The sequence below is a fragment of the Zootermopsis nevadensis genome, unplaced genomic scaffold, assembly GCF_977971745.1.
Source record: "Zootermopsis nevadensis isolate Lab colony 2312 unplaced genomic scaffold, Znev_1.0 Znev_ptg000061l, whole genome shotgun sequence".
In the NCBI taxonomy this organism is placed as follows: domain Eukaryota; kingdom Metazoa; phylum Arthropoda; class Insecta; order Blattodea; family Termopsidae; genus Zootermopsis; species Zootermopsis nevadensis.
The window spans coordinates 1,566,620-1,586,917 of NW_028259192.1; the positions used below are offsets into that span (position 1 = coordinate 1,566,620).

A 20,298-nucleotide genomic window follows, 5' to 3' on the forward strand; every position below is an offset into this window, starting at 1 on the left:
TGAAGAAATTTGTATTGAGGTTTTATTATATCTTGTGAACACTGTAATGAAGTTTTATGATCAGTGGAGTGCTTGTTGGGTTCTCAAGAGCGACGATACTCCATGGAGTTACTTCTGTTGCTTTCATGTGAGGTCAGCGAGGAGTGACGTCACTTGTTAGTAAAGTTTCCCCTCGTTTCGAGTTATCTCGCATCCCCTGCGGATAGGGAGTAGAAGTTTCCATGACCACGTAGTATGAAATTTTTATAAGTCACTTGTGGGCTTACAGTATTTCTTGAAGGCCGCCGTCTCTTTGTCGGTACAGCAGCTCCGGGCAGATGAAACATGTTTTGCGATATCTCGTATTTCTGGTTAATATTATCATTTGATTTTCTTACACAGTTCTCGTACCACTCAACATTGGCTCGCGTACCACCGGTGGTGTACTTAAAGTCGTTCGTCAGCAGTTCTGACACAATCAGACGTAGATGAAGCTAGCAGTTTATGAAATGAAGACAGATTCTCGATACTAAGAAAGTTGTAAAACGGTCTGTTGCAGAATTATTGTGAAGAACTGTACTGGTCCCGTCACTCGACAGGACTGTTGTCTTGATCAGTCTGCGAAATAAGGTATTTTAACACTTTAAAAACCGAAGTTCATCTGTACATCAGAGATAATAACCCTGCTCCACGGCAACGATCAGCTTGAAAAATGCTCTTCGTTATGATAATTGTACGAACTCTCAAATTCTCTTGTGCGGACGAAACTCGGAGGCTTTGACCGGGATGTTCTTTTGTTAAATCTTATGTGGTTCCGTCTGATTCGACTTCTAATGGTTAAGTGAAGTGTTTTCTTCGCGGTACGGTCTGGATTCGTAAATATTATGAAGACGAGCTTCGGCTTCAAAGGGTTAACCAGCTGATTTTCGTAATGGTGAGGTGTAGTGTTTTCTTCGCGGTACGGACTGAATTCATATATAATATTCAGACGATCTTCGGCTTCAAAGGGTTAAAGTATCTCGTGAGCTTTGAAGGGTTGCATGCAGCACAGAAACGCGAAGAATTGGCGAAAGCTGGGGTTATTCCAACGTATGGTACTGTATCTCCCCCCTAAGCGCCTACGTGGCGTATAGCGGGACTGCTGTACTTTTTACAGAAATTAATCACCACGACTTAAAAAGCTCTCTCCGATAAAATCCACAAAGTACCGCATTTATGATAGAAATCATGGACGCCCTTTCTCGGATGAGTTCGTAAGTTGTTTGTTGTTGCATTTTAATGGGGCTAATGCCACAACGTCGGGCGGATAACATCGTAAAAGCCCCGAACAGTTCGTCGGCACCTCAAATAGGCAAGGAATTCAAACAGTTGCTTGCACGAACCGGCATATCTTATCGTGTCCTCGTGATTTACGAAGCCAACCAGATGCCCATCTGTGGGAGTAATTTTGTACTTAGCAAGTGGCCTTCATACAATATTTTCCGTGTCCTGCATAACGAAGCAGACCCAACTGCTAGCTCTTCGTCTTGTCTATGTCAGTCGTATTCAACCTGGGGTACGCGTACCCCCGGGGGTACGTGAAATTTAAAAAAATATATTATTATATGATAAACACTGAATAATCAGTAATGTAATTTATTTAATTCATTTTAGATGTAGATTATATATATTATGTATAACTTGAATTATACACCAACAACTTTGGGGGTACAAAGTCGAAGAGAAATTATATCTGGGGGTACGCGAAGACATCTTAGGGGGTACGTGAAATTAAAAGAAAAATATTATTTTATGATAAACACTGAATAATCAGTAATGTAATTTATTTAATTCATTTTAGATGTAGATTATATACTACGTATAACTTGAATTATACACCAACAACTTTGGGGGTACAAAGTTGAAAAGAAATTACATCTGGGGGTACGCGAAGACATCTTAGGGGGTACGTGAAATTTAAAAAATATGTTATTTTATGATAAACACTGAATAATCAGTAATGTAATTTATTTAATTTATTTTAGATGTAGATTATATACTACGTATAACTTGAATTATACACAAACAACTTTAATTAAAATATCATGATATTTTAATTATTTTAATTATCTTATTTTAAATACATTGTGATTTGACGGAATAACCAAATAATTTAATTTTAATGAGACATTTTTAGTAAATACTTTGAAATTTTTTAATGAGTCGATTTGCGTCGCGTGAGAAGCATTTGTTTTTCCCGGCTTGGTGTATTGGGAAGAAAGGTACTTTATTTGTGGTTCGGGTGTGATTGTTTAACAAAATTACCAATGCCGACGTTGGAATCGGACAGCGACGGATTTCGGTATTCTGACATTTTCGTGGATTATCGGGGGGATGGTTACTCTTGTCTTGGCCAGTGTTTGTCGCAGCTGCGCAGGCGCGGTGTAACTTGTAAAAGTGAAATCTTAGGAGGAAGGAAGCAGTTGTTACGACAATTTCAACAGCAGGTGTTGTATTTCGTATCATCTCGACCCCTTTTTACGCCAGAGAACTTTCGTAACAAAGCTGCCATTGTTTATTATTTCTTCAAATTCTGATGGTCGGGTAAGCAGCCCGAATATGACGTAAACCGTGGTACAGGGTGTTCCACAGAACTATTTCCTTGATATTCTTATCTTTGGGCGCCGTTTTAAATCCGCGGATTGGGAAAATAACAGATTTTGTTTGTAACTCCTTTAATCAGTTTCTCCAAATCATATTCTTCAAACCGTCGTGCTACGACTGGCCATCGAAGAATCAGTCCCAAGCAAAACCGGAACCTTCAGTTCCACGTAAATAGCACTGTCGACACGACTGCTAATTCGGGAACGCAATAAATTGCGAACCGTATGGTGAATTACGTACAACACCTGGAGTTTAATGAAACGAGTAGCGGATTTTCAACAAGAATTCTTCTCCATGGATTGAATTTTGTGAATTTCCTCCATAAATGCCCGCTGCAAGATAAAACACGCGCTAGTCTGAACACATAATTAGCGTACACAAAAACGTTTCTCGTTTATTGACTCAAATAAGATGACATGATCTGCGCATGTAGCACGCATTGGAGAAATAATAAACTCATTCCACCTGAAATTGATCTTAACCTCTAAAGCTGAGTGGTAATTATATGTACCAGCTACTTTAATAATGAATAACTCTGCGTTTTGTATTTGTGTGTTGCGTGTGGTTGTCACTGTAAACAGCTGTTATTTCCCTGAACAGCGTCAACCAGTTGATTTGTGTAATGGTGAAGTTACGTGTTTTCTTTGCGGTACGGACTGAGTCCTTAAATGTAATTCGGGCGAGGTTAAGCTTCAAAGGGTTGAATTAGTAAGACGTTGGATTCCGCTGGGTTCATTTGGCGCTGGGTCGGATCTAGTGAACAGGGTGACATTCGTGTCACATTATCGGCCCCGGGGGGTGGGGGTGGGGGGGTTGACCTGGTGAGTAACAAGCAAAACGAACTCTTCACGATTTAGGTGGTTGCTTACACCAGTGGTATTCAACCTTTTTTGTTCGCTTACCCCCAGATATAATTTCTCTTCAATTTTGTACCCCCAAATTTGTTGGTGTATAATTCAAGTTATACATAGTATATAATCTACATCTAAAATAAATTAAATAAATTACATTACTGATTATTCAGTGTTTATCATAAAATAATATATTATTTTTAAATTTCACGTACCCCCTAAGATGTCTTCGCGTACCCCCAGATATAATTTCTCTTCAACTTTGTACCCTCAAAGCTGTTGGTGTATAATTAAAGTTATACATAGTATATAATCTACATCTAAAATAATTTAATTAAATTACATTACTGATTATTCAGTGTTTATCATATTTTTTTTTTAAATTTCAATTTTGACTTTCGGGTGTGAATGATAAGAAGGAGAATTTACCTTGAAGATAACTGCAGTGTTTGCCGAAACGTTTGTTAATTACCAGTAAATTAGTAGCAGATGACGTCTTCCGTGACGTAGCACCGTGTGGTCTGGTAGGTATTAATGGTCATAACCGTGAAAATTGACTTAAGTTCCTCTGAAACGTCAGTATTTTTCTACCGGACTGTGCGTTGTTACATCCCAGAATACTGCCATCTTCAGGTAATATACTCTGTTAACACATTTTACTTTGAAAGTGTAAATGCTGACCGCTAGCATTTATTTTAGGGACGTCCCTGTAATATGCTGTTTTATGCTGGTAACACCGTATATTCAAGGTCGTTTTAAATGTAATACAGGAAATATATTTTATTTGAAAGAGTGGCGATGCGTATAGTTCTGAGGGCGCGGTGGGATGTGGCCGTATGACGCTCGATCGATTCGCACAGACTCCAAGGCTGAGAGAGAGAGAGAGAGAGAGCTGTTGGGCGGGCCAGTAGGCCAGTTGGTCGTTCAGGGGCAGAGGTGTTGTCATTTTGGGAGTTTCGAACCCCGGACATTACCTACAGATCTGTCGCGGCGTGTGAAATACTTTCATCCGCTACGTCAGGTTGGAGATTGTGTGAAACTTGTTTCGATATTATTTGATTTTCAGTTGTAAAAGTTTAGTTTCGTATGAAAGTTTTAAACTTCTGGTACAGTCTGAACCAATGAATGCAGTCTACTGTTTGAAGAGGGTAATGTTATGTGCTGGTTATTGATGGATATTTTTGTGTGGTGCTTCAATTATTCGTCTTGAAACGTGGTCTTGTGTGATAATGTATTTTTTAAGTTTATTTTATCTTAGGTTTTGTCTAAATAGCTCCATGTACGTTTTCCAGTTTATTTCACAGCTTAACAATAATTTAAGTTTAAAGTTTAAATGCGTCATGTTTGTGTTTTATAATTAAAATATATAATATAATTCAGGTCTATACACAAACTTTATTTACAGATGTTAAAATTTAAAATTTGCGCTATTCATCGTTACTACGATGTTACAATACTGTGCAGTATTGTAACATCGTAGTAACGATGAATAGCGCAAATTTTAAATTTTAACATCTGTAAATAAAGTTTGTGTATAGACCTGAATTATATTATATATTTTAATAATTTAAATATATAAACATGGCAAGGCGTTTGTGCATTTGTGTTCATGATATTCTGCTCACAACAAAAAGTCCGAAACGTCCTGTACGAGGACCCTCGGGTACTAATTCCAAGTTGCATTGCAGTGGGTGTTTCCTGTTTGTTAGTCATTTTGGGACTTTTATGTCGACATTTTTGTGTTCGTTTAATAATTGCGCGCGGAAGTTGTTCCACGTTGTACCAGTTTAAGGTGGATAAAGATTTTGGAAACATGTCTTTGCAGAATTTAATCCGAACTTTCGACCGCGGGGTCTCCCTGAATTATGACGAACTGTGAGAATAAATGTTCTCGAAGAGTTGTCATTATTTATAAAAAAATCCGGAAGTCTGAGACTGGCATGTGCACCCTGTGGCCCGCCATCGATTTTTATTCGGCGCACGTGAAGTTTTGCTGAACACATTAATTAATTCACGAATTTATTCCGTTTGATGTTTAGAACGTCGAGATGTTCCATGTTTTTAATATTTGCAGATCGATGTTAGCACATACGTAGTTATTATTGATGCCCGTCCTTGATAAAAGGATGACACATATTTTATCTTTCGTTTTGGATTTTTTTGTTTCAACTATTCGTAACAACTTACATGATACGTAATACCATGGCCTTCGGCCATGATGGAAAAATTATCTCTGTCCCGAGGCTACTTAAAGGTTGTACATGTTTGGTATGGGAAATGGTTTTTTTAAACAGTGTTGTGGGACGACTTTATGAAGTTCTTCAACACAAACTGTAATAAGGCGCAGACCGAAATGCTTTTCTTAAGTAACTACCTTGTATGGAAATCACTGGGTAACCAATAGCTGTACTGAAGACGCAGACTTTATATGACGTCATTAAGTCATGTTATTTTGATTAATTTTAAATGCGCCAATTATGCTGTTTCGTGTTGAATTCCCTTGATAATACTAATGATATGATTACGTTCTGTTTCAAACTGACGTGCTATTACACGTCTATTCACTACCGAGAACGTGCCAGTTCGTGAATTGTAGCAGTTATTTTGAGCTGACTAAAGTTGCTTGTGAGATCATTACTGTAATGAAGATTAAGTAAAATGAATTCACCTTCAAGATGGCCGTGATGTTGGGTCCAGGCATGACAGACAGGTAAATTGATCGCCCGCGTTCATATAGCGGATTAATTACGGGTTATTGTTTTTACAAAGGTTTGTCTCACCTGCGTGACGTAACGGAATATCACAGACGTCATCGGACACAATTTGTTTCATGCAACTGACCCGGAGGACGTAAGTTTCGACCGCTTTGTCCCCCAGAGCGGTATCATTTAAGGGGGGGGGGGTAGATTTACGTGTGTGTATTATTTTAGAGTTCCAGGTCATTCACACTGTTAGTGTGAATGTTTGTCCCTTTTACACTAATAATTATTTGTTACTGATGGAATTGCGTTCGTGTCGTCCGAATTCGTATAGATGTCCTTAATGAAGGATAGTGGATAGTTGATATATGGGAGGTGGTTTTCTGAGTGGACAGTAGATTCGTAGGCAATGGAAGACTTATAACTTACTGGGTCTTTATTTTTTATGTTTGAAGAACGTAGTTATGAGCTTAAAAATCTGTACTCCTCCTCCAATATTGTCAGGGTAAGTCGAGAAGAATGAGATGGGCTGGGCATGTAGCGCGCATGGATGGGACAAGAGGTGAGCACCGGGTATTGGTTGGGAAGCCTGAGGGGAAGAGACCTCTGGGGAGACCTAGACGTAGATGGGAGGATAATCTCAGGCGGGATCTATGGGAGATAGGAGTTGAAGGAGACTGGATTTTGTTGGCCCAGGACAGGGTCCGGGGGAGGGCTTTGGTTAATTCGGTGATGAACCTTCGGGTTCTGTAAGCCTTCTGGTTGGTTGGGTCCACTATTTGGGAAGCCTGAGGGGAAGAGACCGCTGGGGAGACCTAGACGTAGATGGGAGGATAATCTCAGGCGGGATCTATGGGAGATAGGAGTTGAAGGAGACTGGATTTTGTTGGCCCAGGACAGGGTCCGGTGGAGGGCTTTGGTTAATTCGGTGATGAACCTTTGTGTTCAGTAAGCCATCTGGTTGGTTGGTTAGTTTCAAGAACGTCGTTACATTTGAAATGACCATTTTTCGTTACACTGCATGTTCTGACTGTACTCAGACATCAGACGTATAAATTATACGTAAGCTAGTGCACGCTTCTGAATTTTGAGTAACATTATTTGCTTTCAGAGACGAACGGGACACTGGCACGGAATAAAACACGACTTACAAAAATGAGACAGTGTGTATATTTTTTATAATAATGTTAAAGATTTTAGCAAAAGAGGTTTACAGATCAGATCAGTCGAGACCTGAGATTAATGAACACTGACGTTAATGATGATAACCATGTTAATGATGGTGAAGCAGACTGTTACACACCGTTTTTCTGCACCTAATTACTTTCCGTGTGTGTACATTTAAACTGTGCGTTCGTTCTCCAAATATCGCGCTATGGATAAAAAAATGGATACACACGAAAAACCTCGAAGGCTTCAAACGCGAGGTTTGCGAGGGATTTCTTTGTTGTTATATTCCTTAAGAGCCGTGCCCTTTATTGGTAAGTCCGGCCCTGTGACCCTTGGCTCATGGGTGCATAGTCACTGTTTGGCTGAGTGACATTTGTAGCGACTCTGACCTACATCGGCTTCCCCCGCCAAGAGCAAAATGTTGGCGTCAGATCTCCTTTCGGAGAACCACTGAAATAGACAAGCCTTTTCGGTCTCTGAATAGCTAATTGATATTTATGGTAGTTTGTGGGCTATTCCGGTTTTGTGAAACGTGAGTGTTGATTAGTTGGGAAAATTAACAGTGGATTTGTTGCATGATACGCTTAGTTGAACACGGGGATTGTTTGTATTGTTTAACCCAGTGGTATTCAACCTTTTTTGTTCGCGTACCCCCAGATATAATTTCTCTTCAAATTTGTACCCCAAAAGTTGTTGGTGTATAATTCAAGTTATACATAGTATATAATCTATATCCAAAATAAATTAAATAAATTACATTACTGATTATTCAGTGTTTATCATAAAATAATTTTCTTTTAAATTTCACGTACCCCCTAAGATGTCTTCGCGTACCCCCAGATATAATTTCTCTTCAACTTTGTACCCCCAAAGTTGTTGGTGTATAATTCAAGTTATACATAGTATATAATCTACATCTAAAATAAATTCAATAAATTACATTACTGATTATTCAGTGTTTATCATAAAATATTTTTTTTTTTAAATTCCACTTACCCCATGAGATGTCTTCGCGTACCCCAGGTTGAAACCACTGGTTTAACCATCCAACTTCAGCTGGTATTATTTCGGAATTTTAGATGTAAATTGTTTATCGTCGTATACAGCTGTTATTTTGTTGAATATTGTTATCTCTAATTTCTACTGAGGATTTTTGTAGTAAAGGGTATCATAAGTGCAGGTGGGCTTTTGTAGTAATTACCATCTTTGGTACTTTAGGGCGTATGAAGGGATTTTGCTCAGTTGGTAGACGAGAGATTCCACCCAGGGAATATTTACGAAGGAGCCTCAGGTGAACGCCAGCGAAATCGCTGCTTTGTGAAATATATGTTTAGCTTTCTGACTGACGTACTCGTGACTAATGAATTAATGAACCACTGGAATTCGGCGCGTAAAATTTGGTTTGGAGATGAAATATAAAATTCTATATAAAAAATATTGTTTACAAGGCAACAATTTCAAACTAGAATCTGACGCGAAAATGTGAGGTTAGGCCGACAATTGTGACCCAGACAAAATCTGCACTCTTCAATGCTTTAAATGTACCACCCGCTGAATGTCCAAACATTAATAACGACTTAACTCTTACTCTGTCCTTACCAGTAGGACGAGCGGGAATTGCCTGGGAACCTTCTAACTTTACGATGCCAAATTTCGTGAAAATCAGTCCGCTCGAAAATGAATCTCATAAGCCTACATGCTGCTATAAAAAAAGAAACTCAGGTCAATCATGGGGTCATTGACGACAATAAGACCTCAGTAGTTTGTTGGTAATGTTGATGGACAGACGTAGTTAAAGATTGAAGTAGTTTGACGGCTTTAATGTATCGGACAAATTCCTCTTTGAGAGGCTGTGGTCACTCATCTCGTCATGAAGCCTTTTATGGAACAAGACGCTACATTTTCGTGCTAAAAAGAGCCCGCCATTGGATCGTAATGAATCGACTGCCGTCACAAACCCTAGGAATCGATTGAAGTCGATGGTAGCAGGTAACAAGATGAATAAAGTCCCTGGTTTTTGGGTTCCGAGAACATAGACATATACAGGCGTACCTCGGAGATATTGCTAGTTCGGTCCCAGACCACCGCAATAAAACGAGTCACGAATTTTTTTTGGTTTCCCAGTGCGTATAAAAGTTATGTTTACGCTATATTGTAGTCTATTAAGTGTGCAATAGCATTATGTCTAAAAACAACGCGAGAATTACCAAAATGTGACACAGACACACGAAGTGAGCACGTGATGCTTGAAAAAATGGCGCCGATGGACTCGCTCGACGCAGGGTTGCCACAAACCTTCGATTTGTAAAAAAAAACGCAATATCTGCGAAGCAATTAAGCACAACTAGGAATTTAATTACTTAAACTTTTCGTCCAACATTTTATAGTGTATATGACGCAGGTAGTCTGAGGGACACAAGAAATGCATACAAGTTTTTTTATAAGATAGTGTAATTGCGTCATATTGTGAATAGTCTAACAATTATTTATTTTCATCCGTCTTATCACAATATTTAAAATTTCTTATAATTAAGATAATAAAATATTATTGATGTTCCATATCGATTGATCGATTTACACTTTGGAACATCCTTTACACAACATGTTTCAGTTTTTATAAAACCATCTTCAGGTGTATAAGATTTTCGAACTTAAAACTCTAATATTATTCCATTTGGTGATGTTTTATGCCATTTGTTTTTCGAATTTGGGCGAGGTGTTGTCTTTTCTTAAATTTAATCAGATGTACATATCGGTCTTAGATGTAGGATTGATTGTATGTTCCGATATGTCCAAAGTGTAAATCGATCAATCGATATGGAACATCAATAATATTTTATTATCTTAATTATAAGAAATTTTAAATATTGTGATAAGACGGATGAAAATAAATAATTGTAAGTTTTTTTATCTTGGAAAGCTGCCTCTTGGAAGGCCTACACGTCAGTGGAAGGGTAATTATAGAAAATGATGATAAGGAAATAGATTTTTAGAATGTGAACTGGCTTCTGATCCGCTGGTGGTCTTTAGTACTAGAGGGATTCAATCTCCTGATTAGAACCACAGTTTGTTTGTTGGTTAGTCGATGATCCTAGCAGAGACATCGCCCGGACCATCACTCATTTCGAGGCTGAGCCCGGCCACGTGTCATCTTAAGCAACAGCGGTCTGTAGTTCCTCGGCGATTCTGTTCTTGGAATAACTGAGAATGGTTCGGTTGTCCAGTGGCCAATTTGTGGTACGTGGAAACCATACGATGGAGTAGTGGATCACAGATTTCCATACAAATACCTGCAGCCATTTTGGTTTTTCGTGAGGTGTCACTCCGTCTCGGTAAATGATAGTGTATTTAATTAGGATATGAAGATTTGTGAGATTTCAGGTTCTCACGGCCGGTAATATGAGTTGTTGCACCGACGTTTCATAGACTCTTATTTCTTCTAGGATGGAGCCAGGAAGCAGCTTCCAGAAGACGTACATTAAATAATATCAGTAACAATATCAGTATAATAACCGGTGTCTGCCATTCGTGCGACTCGAAAAGCAATTTGAAATTTGGTTCTGACGGTGACGACTCTGGTACGAAGAAATACAAACGATGCTGTGACCGGAGTCTGGCTTGAGTCGCCGTGAAAACGTGTTCACATTTAATTCACTTAATTTTTTTTTAAAAATAAATTTTCCACTTTGAATGCGATTTAAAAAAAAAAAACTAATGCAGCAAATTGTTTTGTTACATAAAAGACGTTCATTCCCGTCAACTTTGACGGGCTGTGGATACTGCTAGTAAAAATGGTGATGTATACGGTGGTCTAGCGGTTAGAACGCTGGCCTTGTAGTCCTGGGGTCTCGGGTTCGATTCCCGGCGGTGCCCGAATTTATAACTTGTGTTGGGCAAGGCCGTGGTCTAGGCAACACGGAGTTTTCCTCCGTGGCATCCCAACAATTACTCCATTCACACACAGAAGAAGGCAATGGCAAACCACTTCTGGATCATCTGCCAAGAACGTATATGAACAGATCCCAGTCCGAGAAAAGGATGGAAGGATCCTGTTCATATGGACCTGTCGTCAGACAGAACACTAAATAATAATAAGATGAGGTGGTCTAGCGGTTAGAACGCTGGCCTTGTAATCCTGGGGTCTCGGGTTCGAATTTATAACTTGTGTTGGGCAAGGCCGTGGTCTAGGCAACACGGAGTTTTCCTCCGTGGCATCCCAACAATTACTCCATTCACACACAGAAGAAGGCAATGGCAAACCACTTCTGGATCATCTGCCAAGAACGTATATGAACAGGTCCCAGTCCGAGAAAAGGATGGAAGGATCCTGTTCATATGGACCTGTCCTCAGACAGAACACTAAATAATAATAAGATGAGGTGGTCTAGCGGTTAGAACGCTGGCCTTGTAATGCTGGGGTCTCGGGTTCGATTCCCGGCGGTGCCCGAAAATATAACTTGTGTTGGGCATGGCCGTGGTCTAGGCAACACGGAGTTTTCCTCCATGGCATTCACACACAGAAGAAGGCAATGGCAAACCACTTCTGGATCATCTGCCAAGAACGTATATGAACAGGTCCCAGTCCGAGAAGAGAAAAGGATGGAAGGATCCTGTTCATATGGACCTGTCGTCAGACAGAACACTAAGTAATAGTAGTAGTATACGGAATATGTGTGAAGTCCTCATGGAGATAAATAATTCGGAAGGTAAATGAAGGGGCAAAGGATAATATTAAAACGTATCTTAGATAGGCGGATTGTGGGGATGTGATCTGAATTAAGATTTGAGGGTCCTACGGCTGTGATACTAGCGCTTAGGAGATACGTTGTCTCCGTCTTCAATCTTATAAATGGAAACATTATCTCCGAAACGTTTGTCTTCTTTCAAAGTCGACGGGGTGTTACAACCAACATCGACGTGGTCTGGGTTGAAATGGCGTAGGATGTTTTGTCCGATGGCTGGCTTCGAGGTTATTTACAGAAACAGTTTAAATCACAGAGGTGATGATTTCAAAATACCCTGACTTCCACCGGCGCTCCGAGGCCATGTTATCGTACGTCCGTCACAGCTCATGTCAGCAAAAGCTCTCGCGTTTAACGTATAGTTTGCGTAACAGTGCAACTTTTCGTGAGATCCCTATAACGCGCGGAGCTGCAGTTAAGATAGGATTATGTCTATTTTGTCTGAGTTAATTGCGTCTCTGAGTTTGATTCTGCAAGGTCAGATTATTTTCGTGTCTTCTCAGCAGGGGGGAGACTTTCATGTTCTGCTCCAGGATAACATGTCATGTCGAAAAGTAACGTTGTCTTTGATGTACTTGAAGTTAGTTGTGTCTGCTTTGTTATCGTGAGAGTTTTCTTCTTAAAAATTGTGTACTTACAGTGGATTTTGTTGCGTAATTTTCTGATATTGATTCTGGTTCGCGTTATGTTGGTAGTGTGGTAACTGAATTTCTCATCCGACTAAGATACCAAACATGAACCGTGTATGCTATAGGAATGTCTGTAGATACCGATAAATTGACACGACACCCTGAGGATTAAGATACCGAAGCGGATTAATCATAATACAGCATGATTTCACGGTGACGTAGAATTATTCGTATATAATTAAAAACATTACAACGTTTCAGAGGAAAATGCTACCTTCGTCTTCAGGGACTACTGTAAACGGCGTTAACCAGTTGATCTTTGTAATGGTTACGTGTGGTGTTTTCTTCGCGGTACGGACTGAATTCTTAAATGCTATTTAGACGAGCCTCGGTTTCGAAGGGTTAATTAATTATCGGAATAAATATCTATTATTTCCTTAAACAGCGTTAACCATTTGATCTTCGTAATGGTTACGTGTTGTGTTTTCTTCGCGGTACGGACTGGATTCTTAAATATTATTTAGACGAGACTCGGCTTCGAAGGGTTAATTAATTATCGGAATAAATATCTATTATTTCCTTAAACAGCGTTAACCATTTGATCTTCGTAATGGTTACGTGTTGTGTTTTCTTCGCGGTACGGACTGGATTCTTAAATATTATTTAGACGAGACTCGGCTTCGAAGGGTTAATTAATTATCGGAATAAATATCTATTATTTCCTTAAACAGCGTTAACCATTTGATCTTCGTAATGGTTACGTGTTGTGTTTTCTTCGCGGTACGGACTGGATTCTTAAATATTATTTAGACGAGACTCGGCTTCGAAGGGTTAATTAATTATCGGAATAAATATCTATTATTTCCTTAAACAGCGTTAACCATTTGATCTTCGTAATGGTTACGTGTTGTGTTTTCTTCGCGGTACGGACTGGATTCTTAAATATTATTTAGACGAGACTCGGCTTCGAAGGGTTAATTAATTATCGGAATAAATATCTATTATTTCCTTAAACAGCGTTAACCATTTGATCTTTGTAATGGTTACGTGTGGTGTTTTCTTCGCGGTACGGACTGGATTCTTAAATGCTATTTAGACGAGACTCGGCTTCGAAGGGTTAATTAATTATCGGAATAAATATCTATTATTTCCTTAAACAGCGTTAACCATTTGATCTTTGTAATGGTTACGTGTGGTGTTTTCTTTGCGGTACGGACTGAATTCTTAAATGCTATTTAGACGAGCCTCGGCTTCGAAGGGTTAATTAATTATCGGAATAAATATCTATTATTTCCTTAAACAGCGTTAACCATTTGATCTTTGTAATGGTTACGTGTTGTGTTTTCTTCGCGGTACGGACTGGATTCTTAAATGCTATTTAGACGAGACTCGGCTTCGAAGGGTTAATTAATTATCGGAATAAATATCTATTATTTCCTTAAACAGCGTTAACCATTTGATCTTTGTAATGGTTACGTGTGGTGTTTTCTTTGCGGTACGGACTGAATTCTTAAATGCTATTTAGACGAGCCTCGGCTTCGAAGGGTTAATTAATTATCGGAATAAATATCTATTATTTCCTTAAACAGCGTTAACCATTTGATCTTTGTAATGGTTACGTGTTGTGTTTTCTTCGCGGTACGGACTGGATTCTTAAATATTATTTAGACGAGACTCGGCTTCGAAGGGTTAATTAATTATCGGAATAAATATCTATTATTTCCTTAAACAGCGTTAACCATTTGATCTTTGTAATGGTTACGTGTGGTGTTTTCTTTGCGGTACGGACTGAATTCTTAAATGCTATTTAGACGAGCCTCGGCTTCGAAGGGTTAATTAATTATCGGAATAAATATCTATTATTTCCTTAAACAGCGTTAACCAGTTGATCTTCGTAATGGTTACGTGTGGTGTTTTCTTCGCGGTACGGACTGGATTCTTAAATGCTATTTAGACGAGCCTCGGCTTCGAAGGGTTAATTAATTATCGGAATAAATATCTATTATTTCCTTAAACAGCGTTAACCATTTGATCTTCGTAATGGTTACGTGTGGTGTTTTCTTCGCGGTACGGACTGGAGTCTTAAATATTATTCAGATGAGCTTCGGTTTCAAGCTACGTTACTTACTTAACTTTTAAAATTATAACTTCAGCGTTTAAAAAGCAAATCAAAATTCCACCGTCTCTGTTATCAGGCTGTCACTATGTATCACCGAAACGTCTTCACTATTACTTTATCCTTACCAGAAGGACGAGCGGGCATTGCCTGTGAACCTTTTTACTTCTCTCTCGTTTGGCCTCAAACCACTAATCGCCATTGCAGTCTCGGTGTTGCTTATGTCTCTTGGTGTCATTTCGGACATCTCCCAAGGCAATTTTTGTCTGTGTATGTAACACAGAAAAATTGTGTACATGTGTTTGATAATTTTTTGTACTAGAACTGTGGTCGATGGATCCTCTTTTCATACGAACTTATTATCTGACCTTTTGTATATTGGTAAATTTAATGAGCAATAATCACTTCACATATGGAATGGACTTTCATCACTAAATCTGTTGTATAAAATAAATCAATGATTTTCTTTTGTCAAATTCTGCTGCGTCAGGGGTCGTCTGTGAGCGTAATACTTGGTATTTAGTGTGCGTTGTTGCTGTCTGGAGCTGTTTTGTTGTCCAGAATCGCTGGTTGCCCCCTAAACTCGTAATGCACGCGTGGAATTAGAATCTGGGTCATTTTGTTTTCCCCTTCTTGATGTCTGCTTTATCGGATCGTGCCGAGTATCGACGGGGCATTTCTTACAAAGGCTGCTGATCTGAAGTGGCTAGCAGGCGAGGCCATCAAGATCCAGTCTTTGTTCCAGCCCGCTGCCATCTTACGATCTGGCGATGATGAGAAGTAGGGAGGAAGGGGGGAACGAACGGGTGTGGCATTATCCTGTGACGTAATACTGTGAACCGGAAGTCATTAAGAAATGCCAAGAGTGTTTCCAATGAAATAAGATAGTTCAAGGAACTCTGTGAAGCGCCTTCTCGACAACGTATAAACCTTGTAAAAGTAGAGTTCTGTGACACGGAAGCCGTATTTCTCTGACGTCACTTCATTTATCCACACTGCATTTTTATGCGTTAAAATTCGCGTAGAATATTTATCTTCCCCCCCCCCCCCCCCCCCCATCGTCCAACATATTGGTCAGGACGAACTGTTGACAGACAGCAGTGGTTAGGCACTTATACAGTACGCGAGAGGTAAAATATTACTAGCTACCAGATTCGGGTTGTAGACATCCTCGTTTGAATTAGGTAGCATTTTATTTTTGAAACTAACATGTAATTGGCTTACGCAGTACCAAAAAAATTAAAGATACTCTTACTTTTGGGATTCTAAACGAATTTCCTGTCTTTCTGACGTGTGTCGACTCAGTCCCTGAAAATTTTCCTGCTATTTAAATGGCTGAAACTGAAACTTAAACGTTTAGTGGTAACTATATGTACCATTTTTTTTGTCTCTCACAATTCTTTGCATTTTTGTCACTGAGTGTATATCTATGGGTTCGTATGTTTCTTGGATTAAACAGCGATTATTTCCTTAAACAGCGTCAACCAGTTGATCTTTGTAATGGTGAAGTGTTGTGTTTTCTTTGCGGTACGGACCGATTTATTAAATATTTAATTTCAGAATTAACACCCTCTGTCAGAGTTTTCCTCGAGAAGGTAATGGTTTTTGAGGCCTTCCCCGTCTTTGACGGAACTCGAGGGTACATCACAGTACTCACTAGAGGACGTGAATCTGATCCACGCTCCCAGACCCTAATTCCGTAAAATTCATTTAATACTATCCCATATTCTCAGTTGTTTTCAGCTTGTCACAAAAAACCCTCTAGTGTCTAGATGCTGTCCTCGGCAGCCTGAGGTCGTCACCCACAAACTATAACGGCCCCATTATCCATTCCCCACGTGATACGTGAGTGAATATGGTACTGACAGGCGAGAACCGAAGGGCTGTGGCAAAATCCCGCCCCAGTATCACGCTGTCTACCACAAATCCCACGTGGATATTGCCCTGGGAGCAAAACCTGGTTTCTGGGGCGAGAAGTCGGCGAACAACCGCCCGTTCCATGGCGCTGTCGACAAATGTTCTTACTGGAATCTGATGGAACTTTTGCGTTTATGTTATTGTATTAGGTTTTGGCCTAATTTGTCATCAACAGACAGGCAAAGCTGGTGTGTCCTATTCAGTTTCAGGGCGACCTGATTTCTTTCATTCATTTCTCATTTTAACGTAGACAAACGCTGTCAGAAACAAGAAATTCGTGTAACTGGTAAGGAAGATAACTTTTATGAAGCCTCTTTGATGCCTGTGAGATTTGAGGTTCTGTCGACGGTATGAAGATGTCTGTCTTCTGGGTTGTAGCGCCGTGTAGCCTTGTAGAATCTTACCGACATTTTGGAGATAACGTAAGGGCGATGAGCCCAAACGTCTGTTAAATTTGCATGTCCGCGCCCTGATGACGGAAGTAGGAAGTTCACTGCTCATAAACCCAGAAAACAACCATCTACGTACTTGATGTCTGTTTTTTCTGAACTTACTTCCGATCAAAGAATTTAGTATGTTCAGTAAACGCTGTTGGATATTCACGGCTTAGCGTCGGAGAGAAATTTAACAGTTAATTATAGGCGGTTCGTACGTAGAAGAAAGTCGTCGAACTACTCGCCGTCACTGAGGATGAATACATTACGAGGATAAAATGTGAAAAGGGAGAAACAAGGTGGTCATGGTAGGAATTTTGATGATGACTTTTATGCTGATGACCAATTGTGACTAAATATTTATTAGGGGTTAATGGTTTGTGTTTATGTATGTTAAGCAATGGCACTTGAATAATTTGACTTATTTAAAGCGTGGGTTGTAGATATTTTTATGAATCTCGTTATATATTTAATAAAAGGCAACATATTTTTCACTGGACTATTCCCGCACGTCGTTTCAAAGCTCTGTAAGATATATTAATTGGCGCTGCAATCGCTTTCGCGTCACAAGAACGCACGACCGCCATGTTGTTATTACAGGAGTTGGAAATTACGTCCAGCAGTTCTCCGAGTGGGAACAAAGAGACGGACGTATTCCGGGGTCGTCAGTATTTGACTGTAGGTCTGTCCGTCTCTGTGAGAGACTGTGCAAGCTAAACAAAGAAGTTGCGAGTTGTAATGACAGAAATTAAACCTTTTACTGATACATTACTAAAGTATCAGCAGTGTTAAATTTCTCACTGACAAGTATCTCAGACGCCTCACTCGGGAAGAAAATGCGGTAATAGGCAAATGTCAACCTGTAGGCCGAACTAGATCGGCAAAGTTATTCTCGTTAATTTATTTCAGTCGATCGTATCATCAGACCAGCGAATTCCGCACTCAGGATTGTTGTCCACGCCGAAATCACTTTCAACCTAACCACCCTGGACGTCGAGATATTTATCCCACCAGTCCATCAGTTTGTTGGCGCCGTATTGGAAGAATTGGGTGCCCTGTGACTGCAGGCGTTGTGGATGTGTGTGGTGACAGATACTGCCACATGCCGACTACCACGCGAACCTCCGCCTGCTAGCACGCCCCTAAAATAATTGACCGTTCATACGCTCTTTTCTAACCTAACCTAATCTAACCTAAACTAACCTAACCTAAACTAACCTAATCTAACCTTACCTAACCTAACCTAACATACCTTACCTAACCCAACCTAACCTAACCTAACCTTACCTTACCTAACCTAAACTAACCTAACCTTACCATACCTAACCAAACCTAACCTAAACTAACCTAACCTAAACTAACCTAATCTAACCTTACCTAACCTAACCTAACCCAACCAAACCTAACCTAACCAAACCTAACCTAATCAAACCTAACCTAACCAAACGTAACCTAATCTAACCTAACCAAACCTAATCTAAACTATCCTAACCTAACCTAAACTAACCTAATCTAACCTTACCTAACCTAACCTAAACTAACCTAATCTAACCTTACCTAACCTAACCTAACCTAACCCAACCTAACCCAACCTAACCTAACCTAACCTAACCAAACCTAATCAAACCTAATCTAACCTTACCTAACCTAACCAAACGTAACCTAATCTAACCTAACCAAACCTAACCTAACCTACTTCTCTGAATATTGCATGCCCGAATTGTTGTTTTTAAAGTTGTTATTGATTGTTTCTGTCTGTGATTAACTCATTATATCATTATCGTCTTGGATATCGCCCATTGTGTGATACTTGTTTGATATGGGCCTCTATGACGTTTCGGGAGGTGCCGTCTCTTCTAACATTAAAACATATGTCAGTTTATTGACATCGAATCACATGAAGACTGCAGTAGAGTCAGTTGTCGAAACGATTACATATACCTCAAGCAGTGGGCAGTATCCGGTATACTCCTGATGTGCTGGTTTTCTTCGAGTCGCCTAGCTTGGGAGAGAGACGCATTTTGATGTGGTCTGATGATAATTTAAATTCTACGTGAATAAAAATGATGGGGCGTTAGTTGTGTCGGTGAGCCTTCGATCCTACGTCACACTCCCAGTGTGCGCGCTAAATTAAGGAAGTTCAGCGATAAAGCAGACGCCGTCTCCTCTCGGTCCCCTTTACCCAGGGACACACTTTCATACCCTGGTATCGATCACACTCTCACGCGAGTTCCATCCACCGAACCCTTTAAAGCCCCGCGGTAACAGTATGTACCACCTGCTTTAGTATCAGCAACTCAGAGTTATTTATTTTGTGATATTTCAGGTTATCACAGCGGCAAATATGAAGATGCCTGTCTTCTGGGTTGTTACGCCGTATAGTTTACTGACGTATCAGAGGTCCTTGCTGCCTCCGTCATCAGGGTGATATCTGATGAGATATAAGAACCCAGATGATAGCCATCTTCGTGTGTTTATTTGTTTCAGGTTATATTTCCCTCAACAGAATTAACCAGTTGATCTTTGTAATGGTGAAATGTCGTGTTTTCTTCGCGGTACGGGCCGATTTCTTAAATGTTACGTAGACGAGGTTCGAGTGTTATGCCATCTCGACACAGGTTTTCCTCTGTCTTCAAGCAAATGCTGAGATGGTTCCCAAGTTCCAAGTCGCCACTGCAAGCTTCTCATGCAGCCCTCCCTATTTAAATTAATCAAAATTTACCACCCCTTAACGCCGTCAAAATTTACCCCCCTCCCCTCAGTAGGAACTTCTAAATTATGTATTAAACCTCCAAATTAATAGCCTCAGCTTTCTCTAATACAAAATTTCAAAATTCCGTCTTTTATGCCAATCATCACACTAACGCCTTCACTCTTACTTTATCCTTAACAGAAGGACGAGCGGGCATTGCCTGGGGACCTTCTAGCTATAAGATGCTCTTTCTCCCCCCCAGATATCGAAGTGTCTCTCACTTCTCCCCCACCAATTTCCTCTTTCTCTCTCTTCGAGTGTTATTTGTATTTTTAATGTTAATGTCTTGAGTTCGAATCCAAGCCTTGGCCTTTTGAATACCAAGCTAGTAACAGGCTACCACAGGCCTCCTCGTAAGTGTTGATA

At 39.9% G+C, this 20,298-nt stretch overlaps 1 protein-coding gene across 8 annotated transcripts in view; it reads left to right on the forward strand.

Annotated features, from left to right (window-relative positions):
* The window catches only part of LOC110830265 (uncharacterized), an 83,878-nt gene that overhangs the window by 25,181 nt on the left and 38,399 nt on the right, over positions 1 to 20,298 (forward strand). The window contains exon 1 of one of the 8 annotated variants that reach the window (XM_087340446.1): positions 4,398 to 4,621. The exons of the other annotated variants lie outside the window; for them this stretch is intronic. The gene's annotated coding sequence lies outside the window, so the exon portion shown is untranslated. Of the gene's footprint in view, positions 1 to 4,397; positions 4,622 to 20,298 lie in introns of those variants that run through there. 8 annotated transcript variants of the gene reach the window in all.